Genomic DNA, 21,474 nt, shown 5'->3' on the forward strand with positions numbered 1-21,474 from the left:
ACTATTCTTTTATCTTTTTTTCCCCATTAATTTTACTTCTGGACTGCTACACTAAAGAGATACTGTTAAATATGAAAACATGTATAATGATCAAGATTACAGTTTTCTTTGTAATATTGAAAAATTAGAAACAGATGTCTAGTAGGAAAATAGAGGGAACTACATTATATTTACTCATCGAATATTATAAACTTATCAGTTTGTATTAGAAACAGTTGCCACATTTTTTTAGTGGCTATTTTCAGTAACATTTTAGCATTCTATGATGACATAAAGCAGATAACATAGTTAATTCTGGGTGTGAGGAGTGGCAAATGGTGAAGATTTTAGATTGTTAGGATTGCATAGGAGAATTCTATGTCCCCAAGTATGGAGTTTATGTACAAGGAGATTAGGAGGATGTAGGGAAACTGGAAGTTTTGAATTCTAATAGTGTATCAAGTCATTCAAGGAGACATATTCTGAAGGCAACTGGAAATATAGAATCAGAGACTGGTTAAAAATAAAGGCTAAAAATGTTCTTTGGGGATTCATCAGTATGGAAATGTTAGTTGATCTTGTGGTAGCAGATGAGCTGTGAAGAAGTGAATCAAGATGAAGGAGAATATAGGCAGAGAATCAAGGGGGATGCTGGTGGAGAGAAGAGGAAAAGGATCTTGAAGAGAGTGATAGGAAGATCAGAGGGATAGGAGAATCAGGAAAATTGTCTGTTTGAGGAAGTTGTGGAGTAAATAACTTTTTGAAGGGAAGTAGAGCAGAGAGGCAGAGGAGAAAGATTGGAGGAACAATTTTATTGGTAATTTACGGTAGTTTTCCTAGTAACTTTGAGTGGTAAAATGGTAAGTTACTCATTTGTTAAAATAGAAAGCATATTATGTTTATTACTGATAGAATAATAGCATTCTGTAATTTTTTTTTTTTTTTGAGAAGGTGTCTCGTTCTGATACCCAGGCTGGAGGGCAGTGGCATGATCTTGGCTCACTGCAACCTCTGCCTTCTGAGTTTGAGTGATTCTCCTGCCTCAGCTTCCCGAGTAGCTGGGGAGTACAGGCGTGTGCCATGACATCTGGCTAAATTGTATTTTTTGGTGGAGATGGAGTTTCACCGTGTTGCCCAGACAGGTCACGAACTCCTGACCTCAAGTAATCCGCCTGCCTTAGTCTCCCAGAGTGTGCTGGGATTACAGGCGTGAGCCACTGTGCCCTGCTGCATTCAATAAAAATTGATAAAAGTCTTTTGACTATTTAAAAACAACTTTTGATTAAAGATTTGATAGAGTAAGCAGAAATAATTTACATTTTTAATAGAAATTTGGTTGTACAACGAAAATGCACTTGAACATTTGTTGATACAAAGGAAAGAGTTATACTAATAAGTAGTCAAAATACCCATTTTAGGTATTCATTTATTGAAAAAAAAATGTATATCTTAGAGACTGGAGCAGGCTAAGTGACTTGAAAGCTGCAAGAAAGAAAAAAAAAGGTAGCAAATTTAAGTTTTAAATCTTTTAGACAAAAATATCTAGGTAGTATGGTTCTGTTTAGAAACTCAAAGATTCATGTGTTATATCCTGAAGCAACTAAAGAACATGGTGAACATTTTTCATATGTCACAAACTATTTTATATTTTTGCTTTAAGGGACAAATGAGCAATATTTGGAGACTTCACAGTAACTTTGTGGGGAGAGCTAGGACATTTGTAATGAGAAAGATACAGTTTTGCCATGTATGAAAAAGTATGTTATACAGGCCAGTAAAATGTTTCAGTATCTTGTATACCTAGAAGGGCTGCTGTATATATCTCATTTATCCATAAAACCTTCTAGTTTTAAATTGGTACAGACAGTATCCTTAGTAAAGTAGTATGGTTGGAACACACTGAAATTTCTGTTTATATATTATGTTTTTGGCCCACTGCCAAATCCAACAGCTAGGTTTCTGTAGTTTTTTTTTTTTTTTTTTTTTTTCCCCAAGACCAATATTAAGTAAAATGTAGCAGGTGATCTGATTGGTATCATTGACAAGTATTAAGAATATTAGGTTTTCAGTTAGGAAAAGACCTTAATTATCATCTGCATTTCACCTGCTTTTGCAGATGAAGGACTTTAGGCACAGGAAAATTAAGTATTCTGGTCCCACTAAAAGTAAGCTACCTGAGTGTCAATATGCGTATTTCCAATAATCTCTGCTACACTTAATTTTACAATATCAATGCTAAAATAGAAATGTAACTAGGTAGAGAATTACCATTGACTCAGTGTTGATGTGGTTTCAGTAATTCCGCAAACCAGAATCCTGAGTCAAGTATCACAAAGTAGTTAAGAGAATTGTTCTGGACTTGGAGACAAAGGGCCTGGGATTCGGTTTTGCCAATGCCACTTATTAATGTGGTTTTGGAGCAAAATCCTAAATTCTCCAACCTTCAGTTTCTTTATATATGAAATGGGAGTAAGCATTGTTGCCCTACTTACTTCCTAGGTTAATTGTGAGAATCAAGGCCATTGTGAGAAAGAGTCATTTTCTAGTTTACCAACATTTATTGTTGTTTATTATGTGCTAGGCAGTATTGTAGCCTTCAGCAATACAAAGACAATGGAAACTTTTATAACATATTACAAAAGGCTAAAAATTAAGAAGTAGTATTTAGCAGGAATTCTGATTGATATTATTCATAAATATTTAGAATATTTTGGTTTTTAATTTAGTAGAAACCTTAGTGTCCAAGAGAGACTTTTGTCTCCTTTGTCTTCAAAGAGATTACAACTTGGAGAGATGATCCTTTAGGCAAAAAGCCTTGTGATGTAGCTGATTGAGACTGTCATTATAATAACAGCAGTTTTACAAGCTGTTAACTATATCTAGGACTGAAAAGAGGAAAGGAATGTCAGCAGTACATCAAAAAGGAAGAATGTAATTTTCTTAGAAGTAGGGGAATGTGTGTTTATTCATTTTTATTATTTTGCTTTAAGCTAGCTACATTATGCGATACCGTCTTGCTCACCGTTCTGCTAGAGACCAAACCATCCCTACCACTCTTTTCCTTAACAGAAGATTGAATAACCCTAGTTTGGTCAAGGACCTTATCTTTTATTGTCCTAAAGAGTTATTTGGTTTCTGCTGGGCGCAGTGGCTCATGCCTGTAATCCCAGCACATTGGGAGGCAGAGGCGGGCAGATCATGAGGTCAAGAGATCATAGACCATCCTGGCCAACACCGGGAAACACCGTCTCTACTAAAAATACAGAAAAATTAGCTGGGTGTGGTGGCACGTGCCTGTGGTCCCAGCTACTCGAAGGCTGAGGCGGAAGAATCACTTGATCTTAGAAGGCGAAGGTTGTGGTGAGCGGTGAGCGGAGATTTCGCCACTGCACTCCAGCCTGGTGACAGAGCAAGACTCCGTCTCAAAAAAAAAAGAAAAAAAAGAGTTATTTGGCTTCATTGAGATGCTGACTGTCAGTTTTAAGATTCATAAATTTCTAGCAGTCTGTGTGAATTATCCTAGCTATTTAAGGAAATGATGACCATCGAGTGATAAGAGTTTCTGGCTGTAAGCTATTTGCCATTTATATTCCTGCTATATATTTTTGCACTTATATTTGTGGTGTTTTATGGATTCTAAGATGTATTTTTTTTCATATTTGAACATATCTGAAATTGGGATGCTTCTTTGAATTTATGGACTCTTAAAAACCATGTTGGCTAGGTGGTGGTTTTGATGTAGTTGCTATCTGTGCATGTGTGAATGTGGTCATAATGTCAAAGTTTAACTGAGTTATGTGGATTTTTTCAGGTATTCTAATAATTGCCAAATCCTATTATTTAGGCTTAGAAAGATAAATTACATATACTTATGTATATACATGAGAGGCATTGGAGCAGAACAGTGGAATATATGATAGAGATAACTAAGAAATGAAATCTCAGTGATAAAAAAGCATTATGTCATAGTCCACCTGGCACCTTTTTCGGTCTAGGGATATGTAAATAGTAAATGTACATCATGTAATGATGGTCTTTGGATTCATTCATATTTGGATTCTTAGAAGTAGAAGTAGGAGAGTGTTTTTTCATTATTTTATAATATGAATAATATTATTTTAAACATTGATGCTGCAATATTTTAATTTGATTAATTTGAATGGGATGACTTATGACTTAGTGGAAATTTTAAGAAAGCTTGTTTATGGAAGCTGGTTATTATTTCAAAAGTCATACTTTTAAGTAGAGATTCTGTTAAGGGATACTTTTAAAGAAAGGTTAAAATTATGTCTTTTTTTCAAATATAAAAAGAATGGATATTAAAGACTTTATTAATCTTATTAATTAATAAGGAGACCAGTAAGATGTTATAAATTATTCAAAGGAGAATTTTAAGAGCCCACATATGTAGGCAATTGAGGATGCTGAAATGGATGTGCAACAGATGCAAAACTAGTTAATATCTATATGCCAATTATCCACTTCATTTCACTGGATGCAATTTATTTGCATTTTATGGAACAGAATTATTTGTAGTATTCTGTATCTTACAACTACATAGTTGTAGAGTAGCAGAAAAACAATGTAAGCTTTATATTCTTACTAAATTAGATAATCTGGAAAGGTATACTAGATAGGACATCCAGTAATATTTTGCATATTTCGGTATTTCACAATTTTTCCTGACAAATCTTAGAGTTTAGAAGGTTTCCTGATAGACTTTGTATCATTTTTTTTTTTTAACCAGTCATCGTTTATTTGGAGGTTAATTCCTGTAAGGATATGAAAGGATTCAGCAACAAGAGGGACTTGGGCCAAGAAGATCGTATATCCTCTTCTTCAGTGGTACTTGCGTAGCCACTTGTGCTTGACTCTTTGTAGGAAAAGGAGTAGCTGAAGAGCCCATAGCATGCCAGCACGATGGTAATCCCTGAGATGCTCCCCTTCTTCACATTGATGTACTTGTTGTAATACGGAGAGTAACCACTTCAAAACGCTCCAACAACACCACTAGGGCTGAAGTCCTGCATCAAGATCCAGCCTGGCAGCTCCCCTAGTTTGACCTCCAGAAGTTTCTTGTCCTTCACTGGTACAACTGATGCTATCTTGGAGTCCTGGTGTCTGCTGTGCTGAGCCACACCAGGGCTGCTAGGTAGGGGCACAAGGGCTGCTGGGTAGGGGTGCAAGGGCTGCTGAGTAGGGGCTGTATCACATTTTAATTTCATAGGAAGGATTGCATTCAGACCATGCTAGAAAGGTCATTACTTGGTGTCTTCTTATGGCTTCCCCCTTAATCACTCATCATTCCATCTACCTGTATTAGAGTGTTAATGATTTTGAATTTCTCATTTATATCTTTGGGTCAATAAATTGAATTTAATCCAGATTACATTTTTGGGTAAAGAGAAACTTAAAAATAGCTTTAAAAATAAGGAATCTACAAACACTTATTGATTATATACTTTATAAAAGCCCATCTAATTAAAATAAATTATCTAAATAATTCTTAATAATGAGACTATACAAATTATAAGAATAATTCCAGGAATATTTTTTAGGAATGTTTTTTGAAATGATACAGGAAATATTAATGAAATTAGCTATTTTGAATGTGTCTTTGTATTTAATTCCTTTTATGCTTCCTTTAGTGAGTGGAAAATGAATCATTTCCCATTTTAATGGAGTTAATCTGCTTAAATATGGAGAAATGGAAAATTAAATGTATTTGATGGAGAGCATAATCAAAACTGTTATCATAAAATATATAGTTTTTCAAAATTGAAAGTAAATTAAAATTAATTTTTTAACTTTATTTTTATCCATGAATTTTGACTGAGAATAAGTTGTCACTTGATGAGCCACGTGTGGTAGCCTTCACTTGTGGTCTCAGCTATTCTGGAGGTAGAGGTGGTAGAGGATTACTTGACACTGGGAGGTCAAGTCTTCCATTGGCTGTGATCATGTCACTGCACTGCAGCCTAGCTGACAAAGCAAGAGCCTATCTCTAACAAAAAGAAAAACAAAAAAAATGCTCAAAAAGTTAAAACTCATTTATATGGTTTCAATTCGCTGTTAAAAAGTTGTCTCACAATTCTTTGATGATGTCTTAAATATGTGAATGCATAAAGTTCTTACGGAGCATGCAGATACAGTTATTTAAGTGTTATGCTTATCAGCTGGGTAACGTATATTTTTGAGACATAATCCTTTACATTTGAGTCTGGCATTTAACTTGGGCTGAACTTCTCCAAACCATAGGGAAATACTCATTGATTCATTAACTTATTTAGCAAATATTTATTGAGTGCTTATTTTAAGGCAATCATTTTATAAATGCATGTCATTTTAGGGATCTTTCTCTTGCCACAAGTAAAAGAACAAGAAAGATTGAGTTTTGCTGTGTAAGAGTGATTCTTGAGTTGGATCAAGACATTGGTGAGAGATAACCAGTCAATTAATTTTCTGGACTTCCCAAAATCATCCTTTAATCTTTTTACTTTCCTCTCACTGATTCTCCATAAACCATAAAGGTGATCTCTTGGTTTCATCCTTTTCTGTGGGTAGCATGCATCTTTACATGTGTTTCATCAGTTTAAAGCAAGATATTGATTATCAAACAATGCTACAATTTAAAATGAATACTTTTAAAATAATACTTAAATTTGTTAAGAAGCTTCACAAATGTGCCTCTCAATCTGTTTCTAATGGGCTTTTGTGAAGGTGTTTGAAGTACCGTGCTGATGAGTGGAAAATCAGAAGAGTGAATCTGCTGTAATGGTGGGGAGAAGGCATCAAGAATAATGTACACAAAAAGGAATGAAGGTGGTGAATTTATTTATTTATTTTTTATTTTTTATTTTTTTTGAGACGGAGTTTCACTCTTGTTACCCAGGCTGGAGTGCAATGGCGCGATCTCGGCTCACCGCAACCTCCGCCTCCTGGGTTCAGGCAATTCTCCTGCCTCAGCCTCCTGAGTAGCTGGGATTACAGGCACGAGCCACCATGCCCAGCTAATTTTTTGTATTTTTTTTTAGTAGAGACGGGGTTTCACCATGTTGATCAGGATGGTCTCGATCTCTCGACCTCGTGATCCACCCACCTCGGCCTCCCAAAGTGCTGGGATTACAGGCTTGAGCCACCGCGCCCGGCCGGTGAATTTATACTAGCATTATTCAAGGCAGGAAACTGAAGACATTGCATAAATAGGAGTGAACAAACAAGCTATGCAGTGGGATGCTTTGAGTTTTGTGGCCATAAAAATGAGATCAGCTAAGAACAGAGGTATTACTTGGGTTTCAGTGAAGGCTGCACTGTGCATAGATTACTTATAGTTGTAGCAATGGACACTTAGCCAAAATAATGACATGCAAGTTAGAAAAATCACATGCAAATTGATTACAATTGGAGCAACATGTAGTTTAGGTAGTGCTACCTCAGGTGGGGAGTTTGATACAGGTAAAGTAAGAGTTTATTTATTCAATAGAGCACCTACTGTGTATCAGACACTGTTCTAGTTGTTTGAGATTGGCCAGTGAACAAAATGATGTAGATCCCTGCCCTTTTGAAGCTTACTTTCTAGCAAGAAGAGGCATAATAAATATAATAAACGTGTACATTTTTGTTAGGAGGTAAGTGCTACAGAAAGGAGTGGCGTAAAGAGGATCAGGAGTGTTGAAGGAGATTATGGTAGATTGCTGTATTATATAGAGTAATAATTTGATTTTGAATTGGAGTTATAGCAACCTGCTACTTAGTTTTATTTCTTTTCTCTTACCACTTCAGAGAATTGGAAGTTGGGCCTCCCCGGAGAGATTTAGTGGCAGAAGAACAGGAAGTAAACAGTTATATATTTTTCAAGATAATAAAAAAAATTTGGATAGTTTATTCATGATCTTCTCTTTGTCCTGTAATTTCTTTTTTATTCAGCAATAGGAAATGATAAAAATATGTTACTAGAAAATGGGCTGCAAATTATGAGTTCTAAAACAGAGATGTAATTTATTGGAAATAAATCTTATGGAGGATTACGGTAGCATTTGAGTCATATGCTTCTTAGGAATCTCAGGACAATTTTGTGTAACTATGGTTTGCTTAGGAATTCTAAGTTTTATCTACTTTTCAAAAGACCAGTGTAATCAATGTTTCTTTGGCAAAACTCTGTATATCTTGACAGCTTGTTAAAATAATAGTTAGCTTCTGGCTTTCGATTTCACATATGCGAACTCTATCATAAATTGCTTTACTAAACCTGATGCATATGTATAGTCATGGTAGATTATACAAGATTGTTGCTGATAAAAACTTTAAAGTAAGGCTCAAAATTAGACTATAAACTTGCATCTTGATTAATATGTAATTGTTACTAGAAAAATAATAAGTTTAAAGCATTTCATGTATCACTGAATAATGTAATATCTCCAATAGCTATTAAGCTGATGGACAATAGAAAAGGAAATACCTTTCCCAGCCCCACTGCCCTTCAGTTACTAGAATTGTTTTAAGTCTGTCTGGAAAGGCACCATTAATTTTTAATTCCCTGTGACCTGTATATCTTCTCTTCTCTTCTACTTAATCTTTTCTTTTAAAAAAGTGTATATTGATTTCTTGCATGTGCTACTAGTGATATGTCCAGAGAAAATGTAGGATTTCTTTGAAAGGGTTTCTTCCTTTCCTATTAAATGATTTTTGCCTTGCCTTTTCTCCCCGTTTTTCCTTTATTCTCTTGTTCTTCCCTGTTCTTCAATTAATCCTATTTCCCAATCTCTACCCTTTTAGCACTTTGTTAAAAGGATCATCTAATCTGAAATCTAGAATGTTAGAACATATTTGAGAATGCTCAGAATGTCTTAGAGAACATGCTTGCATTCTGATTCTCCTTTCAAGTTTCATTATTCTCTTCACATTTATTCTTCTTTATTCTTCATCATGATCTTGTGTGGTTTTGTTCCTTTGAAGGCCAAAGCAGTTTAAACTTATGTATGTATTTATTTATATATGCATGTTTGTGTCTATCATTTTTTTTTTTTTTCGTTCTTCTAGGAAAGAGGGGGAATAAATTGGTAGGAAGGAGTAAAGTTGGTAGGATGTTTTCTTACTTGGTGAGCTGGTCTTCACTTCAGCCGAGAGCACCTATAGTGGAAAAATACATGAGATTTCCCTTTTTGGGGCCTCGCCACAGTTTTTCTGACAAAACAATGTCCTGTAGTATTCTTGGGTATGTGTAAGAGCATGCCTTTTTTTTTTTTTTTTTTTTTTGCTATGAAGCTAGAGAAGAATAATAGAAATGAGATGGGAAAGGATATCATACTTGAGAGGTACTTTCTCACATAGGCCATTTTTAAGAAAGATTTTTATGGAAGTTCAGATCTAGCAATTAATTTCCTTAAATATATTTATGTTAGCTATTTATTAGAAAAATCTTCAAGTAATTAGAGGGGTATATCTACTCCAATTTGAAGAACACTACATTGTGCTGTACAGTTTCTGTTCCTGCATATTATTTTTGCCCTCTTACCTCTTTGCATTAGGTGTATTCATTATCATCAGGGTTACAATGTCCTGTTGTTTATTTTCTGAGTGTAAGAATTATATAAATGTTATCTGTATGGCAAGATTTGATAGTTAAGCACTTGATAAAGATGAAGCAGTGGAAGTGATGATGAGAAGAAAAGAAAGAGAAGGAGAATAAGAAAAGTAAAACAAATTGTAAAAAAATCAACACTTATTTGCAGACATTTAACATTGCTAGATGCTATTATAAAATCACTATAAATATAAAATCTTCATTTAGTCCTATTTGCCTAATAGGCACTTACTATTACTATCCCCATTTTATAGATAAGAAAATTATGTCACTGAGAGGTTAGGAAGTTTGTCCAGGCTTTTAAGTGGTGGAAGCAGAATTTGAACCAAGCAGTCTTACTCTAGAAAGAGGCTTAATCACAGTGCCATCTTTCTTGGTATGTGTATGTGTGTGCATATACATGTACCTATATGTGAACATATTCATCAATGCATCAGCTGAGCTAGACCATAAATATTTGTATTAACAGATATATGAATATGCACAATATTTTAAACCATCAGAAAAAGGACAATGTAATTAATGAAGAAAAACATAAATTCAAGGGTTTGAGAATTGGGAAAATAGAAAAATAGTAACAACCTTATTTCTCTCAAGGGACAAAGTGATTTTTTTAAAAACAAAAATACAACATTTAAAGATATTTTTATAGCAATTAAGCCTATACCTTTAGTATTTTGTGATATTTAACAGAGAAATAATTTTAAAATCAATTTAAATGTTTTTTTCACCTTTGAAATTGTATACTCTGTCAAGATACACATACTATATACTTTACAGTTCAGTTTTCACAAATAACAATGACATTTAAACTTTCTTTTTAATAGATAAAAAATCAAATTCCTTTTTTTAAACTTCCCAATTCTTTAACTGTGGTTGTAGAGAAAAAAATGGAAAAATACCCTAAGTTTAAAGATATTTAGTGATCCCCACATATAAAAATAGATAGGAGGAAGGATGAGTTGTAGCTTATCATATTTGAATGAAATATAGTAGTTTCTGATATTTTAATAATTGCAACTTTTTTAGTGTTGTGTCAAAACATTTGAAAAAAATGGATTCTGAAGTCCCTCTGGGATATTTTGAGGAGAGTTCTGTTCTGTGCAGTCCGGACTGGGAAGGAATGTAAAGAAGCACACTAGTATGTCCCCGTATTTAGAACTCTTCAGAGGAGACTTGATAAATGTTTGAGCTCTGTGTGCCTAGCTGCACCAAGCCACTTCAAGTTTACTAGGCATTCTGGAAATTAAGTTGATTTGGGTCAAAGAGTGACCATGATTTTATCCTCCTCTCTCTCCATCCTTAACCAGCCCACTCAGGTTTCCTCCTCTTAAGATAGTGTTCATAGTACTCCAATTGTCTTTAAAGTAGCAAGGTCCTTTGATAGGCTTATAAAATAACTTACTACTTTTGAAAATTTGGATTATTTTATTGAACAGAAGCATAAGTAATTAACAGAGAAATTATTGTCTCTGATATATTGTGTAGTCATGTGTGAATTACCATTTGGGGGCTTTATTTTCTCATCTTTAAAATGAAGAGGATTGAATGAGACAACTGAAAACTTCATCTTAAAAAACATAAAATCAACCTATTCTATTATATGTGTATATTTTTACTAACTTATCTTAAAAGTTTATAATACATGCTCTGGAAAGAAAAACTTAAATGAAAAATCCTCAGTATTTCTGAAGCAAAGGTGAAATTGAGAGATTCTAGATGGTTGTGTGAGGCCTGTGTTCCACTTTGATGTTATCCCTGTCAACATAGAGGCTTTTGTTCTGTTCTGTTTAAATGGCATTTGTAACCAGGTCCAAACCAGCTCAGTTTGGCTTTTTAATTCGCAGGACTTGCTATGAAGTGGCACTTAACTATATGGACAATTTAATGTTAAAACCACTTACTTTCCTATGATTTACAAGGGATCTCCTAGCATAGAATTGTAGAAAATTCTATTAGTGTATGTATTTAACATTACAGTATCATGTGCTTTATTAGCTGCATCCAGTACTAGTTTATTTGTACCAGAGTGTTTTTTTTTTTTTTTTTTTTTTGTTAGTGGTTGTCTCATTTGAGGTACCTATACAGACATATTGCAGTAGATGCTTCGGCCTTCTCAGCACAGAGCATTTACTGAAGCTTAGAGATGTACCTTGTAGCCATTGTTGATATGATGGCTGATTTCAGGGTTATTCTATTCAATACCCTGGCATTGATGAAAGTTTATGTAGGGAGCAAAGTGTCATTAAAGGGGTAAAATGCAGTATTTGGAAGGTCTAGAAAATCATTGAACTGTAAATGATGAAGTTCTCAAGTACATGTCTGTATAGCTACTTCCAATGATTGAAACCAGTTTTGAAAAGGCGAAAGACCTGCAATAGTTTTTGGCTATAACTTCCTAAGGATGTAGAACTACACTTAATGTAGTTCCACTGAGACTATTGTGGGATCAATTTGTGGAGCATGGTAAGTGGCTCCCAAAAAGGAATCCCTACTTTGCAGTGAACACTTAGCTGTATGGCTTTGGACATTTCTCTGATAAATAGTTCAGACTGTATTACCTGCAGAGCTTTTCATGTGACTTTTACATTGCCTTATTTTCCATTTAGTTGTGTACAGGAATACTTTTTTTTTTTTTAATTGTGTTTCTCCTCATTGCACTTTGCAGATACTGTGTTATCTTACAACTAGAAGGTTTGTGGCAACTCTGTGTCAAGCAAGTCTGTTGCAGCCATTTTTTCAACAGCATGTGCTCACTCCATGTCTCTGTGTTACATTTAGGTCATTTTCATAATATTTCAAATGTTTTTATTACTATTACATTGGCTATGATTATCATAATCAGTGATTTTTGATGTCACCACTGTAATTGTTTTGAGGCACCATGACTCACACTCATCTCATATGCCCAACCTAAACAGTAAGTGCCAGGTTCTGACTTCTCCGACTCCACTGACCTACAGTTCCTTTCTCTCTCTCCCTCCCCTTAGGCTTCTCTATTCCCTGACACACAACAATATTAAAATTAGGCCAATTAATAATCCTACAATGGCAAGTGTTCAAGTGAAAGGAAGAGTTGCATGTCTTTCACTTTAAATCAAAAGCTAGAAATTACCCAGCTCAGTGAGGAGGGCATGTTGAAAGCCTGGATAGGCTGAAAGCTAGGCCTCTTGTGCTGAACAGTTAGCCAAGTTGTGAATGCAAAAGCAAAAGTATTTGAATGGAGTGAAAAGTGCTACTGTAGTGAACACATGGATGATAAGAAAGTGAAGCAGCCTTATTGCTGCTACGGAGAAAGTTTTTGTGGTTGGATAGAAGATTAAACCAGCCACAAAATTCTCTTACGCTAAAGCCTAATGTAGAGCAAGGGTCTGACTTTCTTCAGTTCCATGAAGATTGAGAAAGGTGAGGAATCTGCAGAAGAAAAGTTTGAAGATAGCAGAGCTCAATTTATGAGGCTTAAGGAAAGAAACTATTTTTATAACATGTAAGTACAAAGTGAAGCAGCAAGGGGTGATGTAGAAGCTGCAGCAAGTTATCCAGAAGATCTAGCTAAGATAATTGATGAAGGTGATACACTAGACAACAGATCTTCAAGCTAGATGAAACAGCCTTACATAGGAAGAAGATACCATCTAGGACTGCTCTAGCTACAGAGGAGAAATCTGCATGGGTTCAGAGTTTTGAAGGACAGTCTGACTTTGTTGTTAGGGACTAATGTAGCTGTTCACTTTAAGTTGAAGCCAGTGCTCCTTGACCATTCTGAAAATCCTAGGCCCCTTAAGCATTATGCTGAATATACTCTGATTGTGCTCCATAAGTGAACAACAAAGCCTAGATGATAGCATATCTGTTCATAGCACAGTTTGTGGAATATTTTAGGCTCACTCTTGAGACCTACTGCTCAGAAGCAAAGATTCCTTTCAAAATACTACTGCTCATTGACTATGCACCTGGTCACCCAAGAGCTCTGACGGAGATGTACAAGGAGATAATGTTTTCTGCTTGCTAACAATATCCATTCTGTTGCCCAAGAATCATGGAATAATTTTGACTTTCAAGTCTCATTATTTAAGAAGTACATTTGTTAGGCTATAGCTGCCATAGATAATGATTTCTCTGATGGATCTAGTCAAATTAAATTGAAAAATTCCTGAAAAGGATTCACCATTCTAGATGCCATTAAGAACATTAGTGATTCATGGGAGGAGGTCAAATTGAAGTTGATTCTTTGAGGGTTTTAAGATATCAGTGGAAGAAGTAACTGCAGATGTGGTGGAAATAGCAAAACAGTTTTAATTACTAGTGGAGCCAGAGATTTGATGGAATTGCTGCAATCTCATGATAAAACTTGAATAGATGAGGAGTTGCTTCTTATGAATCAGCAAAGAAAGTAGTTTCTTGAGATGGAATCTATGCTTTATGAAGATGCTATGAACATTGTTGAAACAACAACAAAAGATTTGTAATATTCCATAAATTGAGGTGGTAAAGCAGTGACAGGGTTTAAGAGGACTGACCCTAATTTTGAAATAAGTTTTACTGTGGGTAAAATGCAATCAAGCAGCATTGCATGCTACAGAGAAATCTTTCATGAAGGGAAGAGTCCGTCAACGTGGCAAGCTTCATTGTTGTCTTATTTTAATAAATTACCACAGCCACCTCACTCTTCAGCAACTACCACCTTGACCAGTCAACAGCCATCAACGTTGAGGCAAGACACTTCAACAGCTAACAGATTACAACAGGCCAAAGGCCCAGATGATTATTAGCATTTTTTAGTAATAAAGTATTTTAAAAATAAAGTAAGTACATTGTTTCTTTTTTGGCCATAATGCTGGTACACACCTAATAGATTACAGTTTAGTGTAAACATAACTTTTATATGTACTGTGAAACCAAAAAATTTGTGTGACTCACATTATTGAGGTGATCTGAAACTGAACCCAGGTATCTCCATTGGTGTGCACACCTCTGAGGTCTTTCCTTGATGTAATGTGTGAGTACCAGTTTCCCCTGCCTCGGTCTTCAAGACTGAAAGTACAGCTTTGAGAAGGTATAAGAGCACTGGAGTGGGAGGTGGCATGCCTGAGACTGGGGCACTAGAGTTGTGAAGTACAGATTGGAAGGGACAATTGGGAAGAACCATTTCTGAAAAGCAGAGGTGACGGGATTAATCATGGAAGAGATGAGTGGACTAGCTAAGCAAGGATGTACACTTCAGGAGAGCATTTCGAGAGGATGGTTGGATGCTGGGGTATAAGAGAAAATGATTTGTAGTAGTTTGTCCTTGGTGTAGTAGTCAAGGAAGGGCTTCTTCTAACTGCTGGACCCCACCTTGATTTCACATTGTGTCCACACTCTTGTTGCCAAGTAATGTTGTTATTTGAGTGTGAAGTTCCTCTGAGGCAAGAAGTGTTTCCTAGTCATTTTTTATCCTATTAGTGTCTAGCACATAGTAGACAAATAAAACTGTGTTGAATTTTAGTTTATGTTTGTGAAGACCTGTATATTTAAATTCAAGAAACTTGACAAATGGAGATTGGAGGTTGTAATTTCTTTTTTAAGAGTGTGTTAGGGGTGCAGAATGAGATGGCTATGTTTAGTAACTCATAGTCTCACTGGTCAACATCTATCTTCTGGAAAGAAGTATGACTAATCCTACACATTCCTTTCACATTGGCTTTCTCTTCTTCTTTTTGGTTCTCAGCTTTGTCTAAATTGTAAACAATAACCTAGAAGAGAAAGGTTTTATATTTCACTATCATTTCTTCTAACAACACAGCTTTGTGTGAATAGAACAATCTCAAGTAGATTGTTTACCTTGAATTAAATTTCCCAGGAAACAGTTCTAGCATTTAACTTTGATTAAAGCTGAATGTTTGTTCTCTAGAGGATTGTCAGAAGTCATTATAAAAAGAGCTATGTTTGGAAATAGTGGGTGTGGGACTCCTAAATATAATACTAATTTAAACTCAGGTTTTTTTTTTTTAATAAAAATCCTCTTATTTTTATAAAAAAGAGATGACAGTTTTAAAAAATGTAGTTCTATAATTTTAGATGTTTAAGTACATAAACAATGGATTATATTAATGATACACATAGATTTACGGTATTCCTTGAGACTCAGCATGTTATTTAAAAAATAAGTGACATGTGTCTAAAACAATTTAGTATTTTTGGTTAAAAAATACTTAAAAAAGTTTACTGCTATTATAACTCATTGATATTGGGCTTTAATAGGTAACTTCGTTGGATTGGTTTCTGCCTCAGGAATATTTTGCTGTTATAGATTTCATGGAATAGCAAAGAACAAATAATTTATACATGCTTGTGTAACCTAATGCTAAAGAATATTTAGGAATTGAAAATGTTGAGGAACAGCTTTTCCTGGCATGCATGCCTAGAGAGGGTTTGCATCACCACTAGGGATACAGCATTGTTAAGATCTCTGGCTTTTTATTACATGTCTGATAATTATTTGTTCACAGCCAGACATCCTATATTCAGTTCGGTAGGTTGTGCAGTACATAACTGTAACGATAGTCACATGTGTAAAACATACACATTTGTATGTGGTGACTCTGGATTTTGAACAAGATAAAAAAATTTCTTTACTTAAGGAGTTTACATGCTAGCAGATAATCAGTAAATAAGATAGGAATATATCAGACAAAAATAAATACCATGTAGATAATTAAAACACTGTAAGGTGATAGTGGCCAGATGGCTGATTCAGATTAGGTGGTCAGGAAGAAATAGTAAAATGAAAAGAAGTGGTAATTAAAAAAATAAAATCATTGGTAAATGGTATGATTAAAATTATATATATTTTTAGAGTTTATCATTTTTGTAGTTTGTTGCTAAAGAGAGTCTAACACAGTTGTTTGTTTTCACTTTGAGTTTTTAAAAACTGTTATAGCAATGGGATATATATATAGTTTGAGACGGAGTTTTGCTCTTGTTACCCAGGCTGGAGTGCAATGGTGTGATCTTGGCCCACTGCAACCTCTGCCTCCCAGGTTCAAGGGATTCTCTGCCTCAGCCTCCTGAGTAGCTGGGATTACAGGCATGCACTACCTCGCCTGGCTAATTTTATATTTTTAGTAGAGATGGGGTTTCTCCGTGTTGGTTAGGCTGGTTTCGAACTCCCGATCTCAGGTGATCCACCCACCTCGGTGTCCAAAAGTGCTGGGATTACAGGCGCGAGCCACCATGACTGGCCATGGATGTATTTTTTAAAGGTACATTTCGACGGATTTTCACAAACACACAAATAAGTGCATTATACTCTTTGGATGTTTGTCTGTTCCAAATCTCATGTTGAAATATAATTCCCAACGATGAAGGTAGAGGAGATGTTTGGGTCATGGGGGTGGATCCCTCATGAATAGCTTATTGCCTTCCTCATGCTAATGAGTGAGTTCTTGCTCTAAGTTCATGCAAAATCTGTTTGTTTAAAAAGAGTGTGGCACCTCTCCACTCTTGCTTGCTTGCCATGTGACATAACTGTACCTGTTTCATTTTCTGCCATGATTGGAAACTTCCTCAGGCCCTTACCAGGAGGAGATGCTGGCACTCTGCATCCTGTCCAGCCTGTAGAACTGTGAGCCAAAATAAACCTCTTTTCTTTATAAATTACCCAGTCTTAGGTATTGCTTTACAGCAATGCAAAACATTAGGTCATTAGGCAAAACACAATGCAGTTTTGCCTAATGATCTAATGTTAGATTCTTTGAGTTTAACTTAGTGACAGTATTATAAGTATAATAAAATAAAATATTTAGGTCTTAAAAATTTTTGAGTTACTGTATTTGGATTTTTTACATAATGAGAAAAAATGTTTGGAAAGTTTTTGTATATGTAGTGTGCGCGCGTGTGTGTGTGTGTGTGTGTGTGTGTGTGTGTGTGTGTAAGAAGAAAAACCTTGGAAGACAAGTCCCAACTGTCTTACCTAAGAATACATTTTTATTTAAGTGTTCTAGATTATGAAATATTATGATGAGAAGTTTTATTTTTGTGTTCATACATTGTTTGGTTAAAAGTGTACTTTCCAGCATAATGTCATTTTTTTTTTAACAAAGCATTTCCCTGTTGCCTGTTGGTTTTTATGTTTAATATCCTAATGGATTTTAAATAGAGGGTCAAGTGGATATGACATAATTTATATAATTAGTCCTCTATTTTAATAATTTTTGCTTTTTCTGGAGTTTTACTGGACAGGTTCTCTTGTCTAGCCTGCTGCCACTGGACTGCCCGGCATGTATGTTCCCTCAACAAATCTGTTGTCTCTTTTGCTGATTCTGTCTCTTCTTTGGCCTCTCAAACATAGTGCCATCTAACTGAAGTCAGCAGAGCTCTGGCAGGACAACTGGTGTGCATGGCAAGAAGTTTAAGAAAATCCCTTGAGTGCCAAGATGATGGTATTGGGAGAGAGGAAGTATGCGGAGGAAATTCTAGGCTGGCTATCTACATCTGTAGGGGATCTGATAGCTGCTGTTTTTGACGAATGGGCTCCACTGCATGAGTATGGGAATGCCCCCAAAACACTGAAGGGTCTGTAAGAACTGTTGCCGGGGGTGGATCTAACTAAACGAAAGTGAGATGCTCAAGCTCTGGCAGCTGTGGTTGGCTGGCTGCTTCCATATATTTTTTTCTCCTATATTTGAGAGTATTAAACTAGATTGTCCAATTGTAAATTTATTTAAAAATATAAATTATATAGGTAGGTGGAGACAAGTGCAGCTTTCTTACGTATGTATATTAAATAGTCGTGTAGTCTTGTCTTTTAGTGTGTCCATCACCTGAATAGTGAACATTGCACCCAATAGGTAATTTTTAAACCCTTACCCACCTCACACTCTCCCACATTTTCGAGTCTCTAGTGTCCACTGTTCCACTCTGTACGTCCATGTGTACTCATTGTTTAGCCTCCACTTGTAAGTAAGAATATGCAGCATTTGACTTTCTGAGTTATTTTACTAAGGTAATGGACTCAGTTCTAACCACGTTGCTCCCAAGGACATGATTTTATTCTTTTTTTGTGGCTGCATAGCATTCTAGGTTGTATATATACCACATTTTCTTTATGAAATCCTTCATTGATGGACATTTAGGTTGATTTCATACCTTCACCATTGTGACTAGTGCAGATCTAAACATACAATTTCAAGCATCTTTTTAATATAATGATTTTTTCCCTTTGGTTAGATACTCAGAAGTGTGATCAGTAGATCTAATGGTAGTTCCATTTTTAGTTCTTTGAGAAATCTCTATACAGCTTGTACTAATTTACATTTTTACCAAGAGTTTGTAAGTGTTCACTTATCTGCATACAGTGGAACTGTAAGTCCAATTAAACCTCTTTCTTTTGTAAATTTCCCAATCTAGGGTATGTCTTTATCAGCAATGTGAAAATAGACTAATACAGGGGCAGTTTCCCTCATGCTGTTCTCGTGATAGTGAGTGAGTTCTCATGAGATAAGCATCTGACATTTCCCCTGCTGGCACTCATTCTCTCTCCTTTTGCCCTGTGAAGAGGCGTCTTGGGTTTTAATGTAAGAAACATGTAAGAAACCTGCACTTGTCCCACTAAATGTATTTTTAAAGAAATTCACAATTGGACAATCTATTTTAATAGTCCAAAATATAGAAAAAAAAAACTATGGAAGCAGCCAGCCAATCACAGCTGCCATAGCTTGGGCATCTCATTTTCATTTATTTAGATCTACCCCCAGCAACAGTTCTTCTAGACCCTTCAGTGTTTTGGGAGCATCCCCATACTCATGATTGTAAGTTTCCTGAGGCCTCTCCAGAATACAGAACTGTTAGTCAGTTGAATCTCTTTTCTTTATAAATTACCCAGTGTCAGGTTTCTTCATAGCAGCATGAGAATGAATTAATAGAAGAGATATTTCACCTTCTTTGTTAAATATATTCCCCACTTTTTTTTGGAAATGTTTTAAGTGGGATTGCTTTCTTGATTTGGTCCTTGGCTAGGTCAGTATTGGTGTATAGGAATGCTACTGATTTCTATATATTAATTTTGTATCTTGAAATTTTACTGAATTCATTGATCAAATTTAAGAGTTTTTTGGTGGAATCTTTAGGGTTCCCTAGATGTTAGATCATATCATCAGTGAAGAGGGATAATTTGACTTCTCTAATTTGGATGCCTTTCAGTATTTTCTCTTGCCTGATTGCTCTGGTAAGAACTTCCAGTATGATGTTGAATAAGAGTGGTGAAGATGGTGGGAATTCTTGTCCTTTTCCAGTTCTCAGAGGGAATGCTTTCAACTTTTCTGTACTAAGTATAATGTTGCCTGTGGGTTTGTCCTATATGGACTTTATTATGTTGAACTATCTTCCTTCTATACCTAGTTTGTTGTGGATTCTTGTGATGAAGGCATGCTGAATTGTACTGAAGGCATTTTCTGCGTCTATTGAGGTGATCACATGGATTTTATCCTCAATTCTGTTTATGGGATGTATCACATTTATTAATTTGTGTCTTTTGAACCATCCTCGCTTTCCTCAGATAAATTCTACCCAGTCATGATGTTCCAGTTCATCTCACTTCACTGACACCATTTGTGTTGTCTACTCTTATACCACAGCAGTCATCAACACAGGAGACTGCTGTGAACATATATGTGGGTTTTTTTTCTCCCCATACTCGAAGCAGTGGACACCAGCTGGGTGTCCTCTAATTTAGTTCTGATGCTATATACTTGGAGATAGTGTCAGATCCCACAGGTTTAGTGCTCAGTTCCTAAGACCACACCTTTCTCCATTCCCCCTCCACCAGTCTCAAGTCTAGGCCTCTGGAACTTCTGATGGACTGGCTTCAAATTATGGTTCCCATGACCCCCTCTTTGGGTTGAATTAATTTGCTAGAGTGGTTTACCAAATATGAATTTCTGAGTACTACTTTTTGTTGTCCAAAGAATACAGTTTTTTTTTCTTTTTAATCTGCTGAAAGTTTGGAAAAAATACACATATCTTAAAATAGAAATTAGGAAAGGTTTGGCTTCATTATTATTCCAGTTATTATTAGATATTGAACAAAGGTCTCAACTGGAAACAACAGCAGCAACAACAAAAGCCATTGCTTCTGAAAGAGAAATTATACTTCTATGACTTGTCTGTAAAGTTGGGAATTAGAGCTTTTGGTGGAGTTTTGGTAAAGTTTGATGGAGGCCACTTTTCAACTGTAGCAAATTGTTTATTTCTTTTATGATCTTCAGTTATTTCTACCACATTTTTGTGGACCTAACCACCCTCTTTTTGGTTTTAATATACATTATGGACCAAATATTAGACTTAAAAATTATATAATTGAAAATAAAGTTGACTAGAAAAAACCTGTGTGATCTTGCATTCTCCACATGCACATTTTTTGGCTATCTATATTAGGTGGATGTTAGAATATCATGGTCCTTGCTTATAGAGTTTACAGATTAATAAAAGGAATAAGTAAAATACTTTATTATATATGAGAAAACTGAGACCAAGCAAAGTGACTTGCTCATAAGTATCCAGCAATTTCTCTTTACGCTGACTAGTGAAATCTTGAGAAAGTCCAAAGTTCAGTAGTGATGGGTCTTTTTGTACCGCAGGTTGCATTTCCTTTCTAGGTTTATCTGGATTTTGTTATCTAGCAAAAGAGCTATAAATCCTGGCCATATGCCACAGAGGTACTGCAAGTATAACATCTGTTACTGAGATGGAGCCCTTTTGTGGTCAAGATAAAAAAGACCACAATGTATTTAATTTTTTTGTTTTTGTTTTTGAGACCGAGTCTCACTCTGTTGCTCGGGCTGGAGTGCAGTGGCAGGATCTTGGCTCACTGCAATCTCTGCCTTCTAGGTTCAAGCGATTCTCTTGCCTCAGCCTCCTGAGTAGCTGGCATT

The 21,474-nt window shown here is 35.5% G+C and overlaps 1 protein-coding gene and 1 pseudogene across 9 annotated transcripts in view; one reads left to right on the plus strand and one right to left on the minus strand.

Moving 5' to 3' along the window:
• The window catches only part of IMMP2L (inner mitochondrial membrane peptidase subunit 2), a 923,127-nt gene that overhangs the window by 99,758 nt on the left and 801,895 nt on the right, over nucleotides 1-21,474 (plus strand). The gene's annotated exons all lie outside the window — the stretch shown is intronic.
• On the minus strand, nucleotides 4,819-5,204 carry LOC101043161 (ATP synthase F(0) complex subunit f, mitochondrial pseudogene; annotated as a pseudogene).

Source organism: Saimiri boliviensis, chromosome 10, assembly GCF_048565385.1.
Source record: "Saimiri boliviensis isolate mSaiBol1 chromosome 10, mSaiBol1.pri, whole genome shotgun sequence".
NCBI lineage: Eukaryota > Metazoa > Chordata > Mammalia > Primates > Cebidae > Saimiri > Saimiri boliviensis.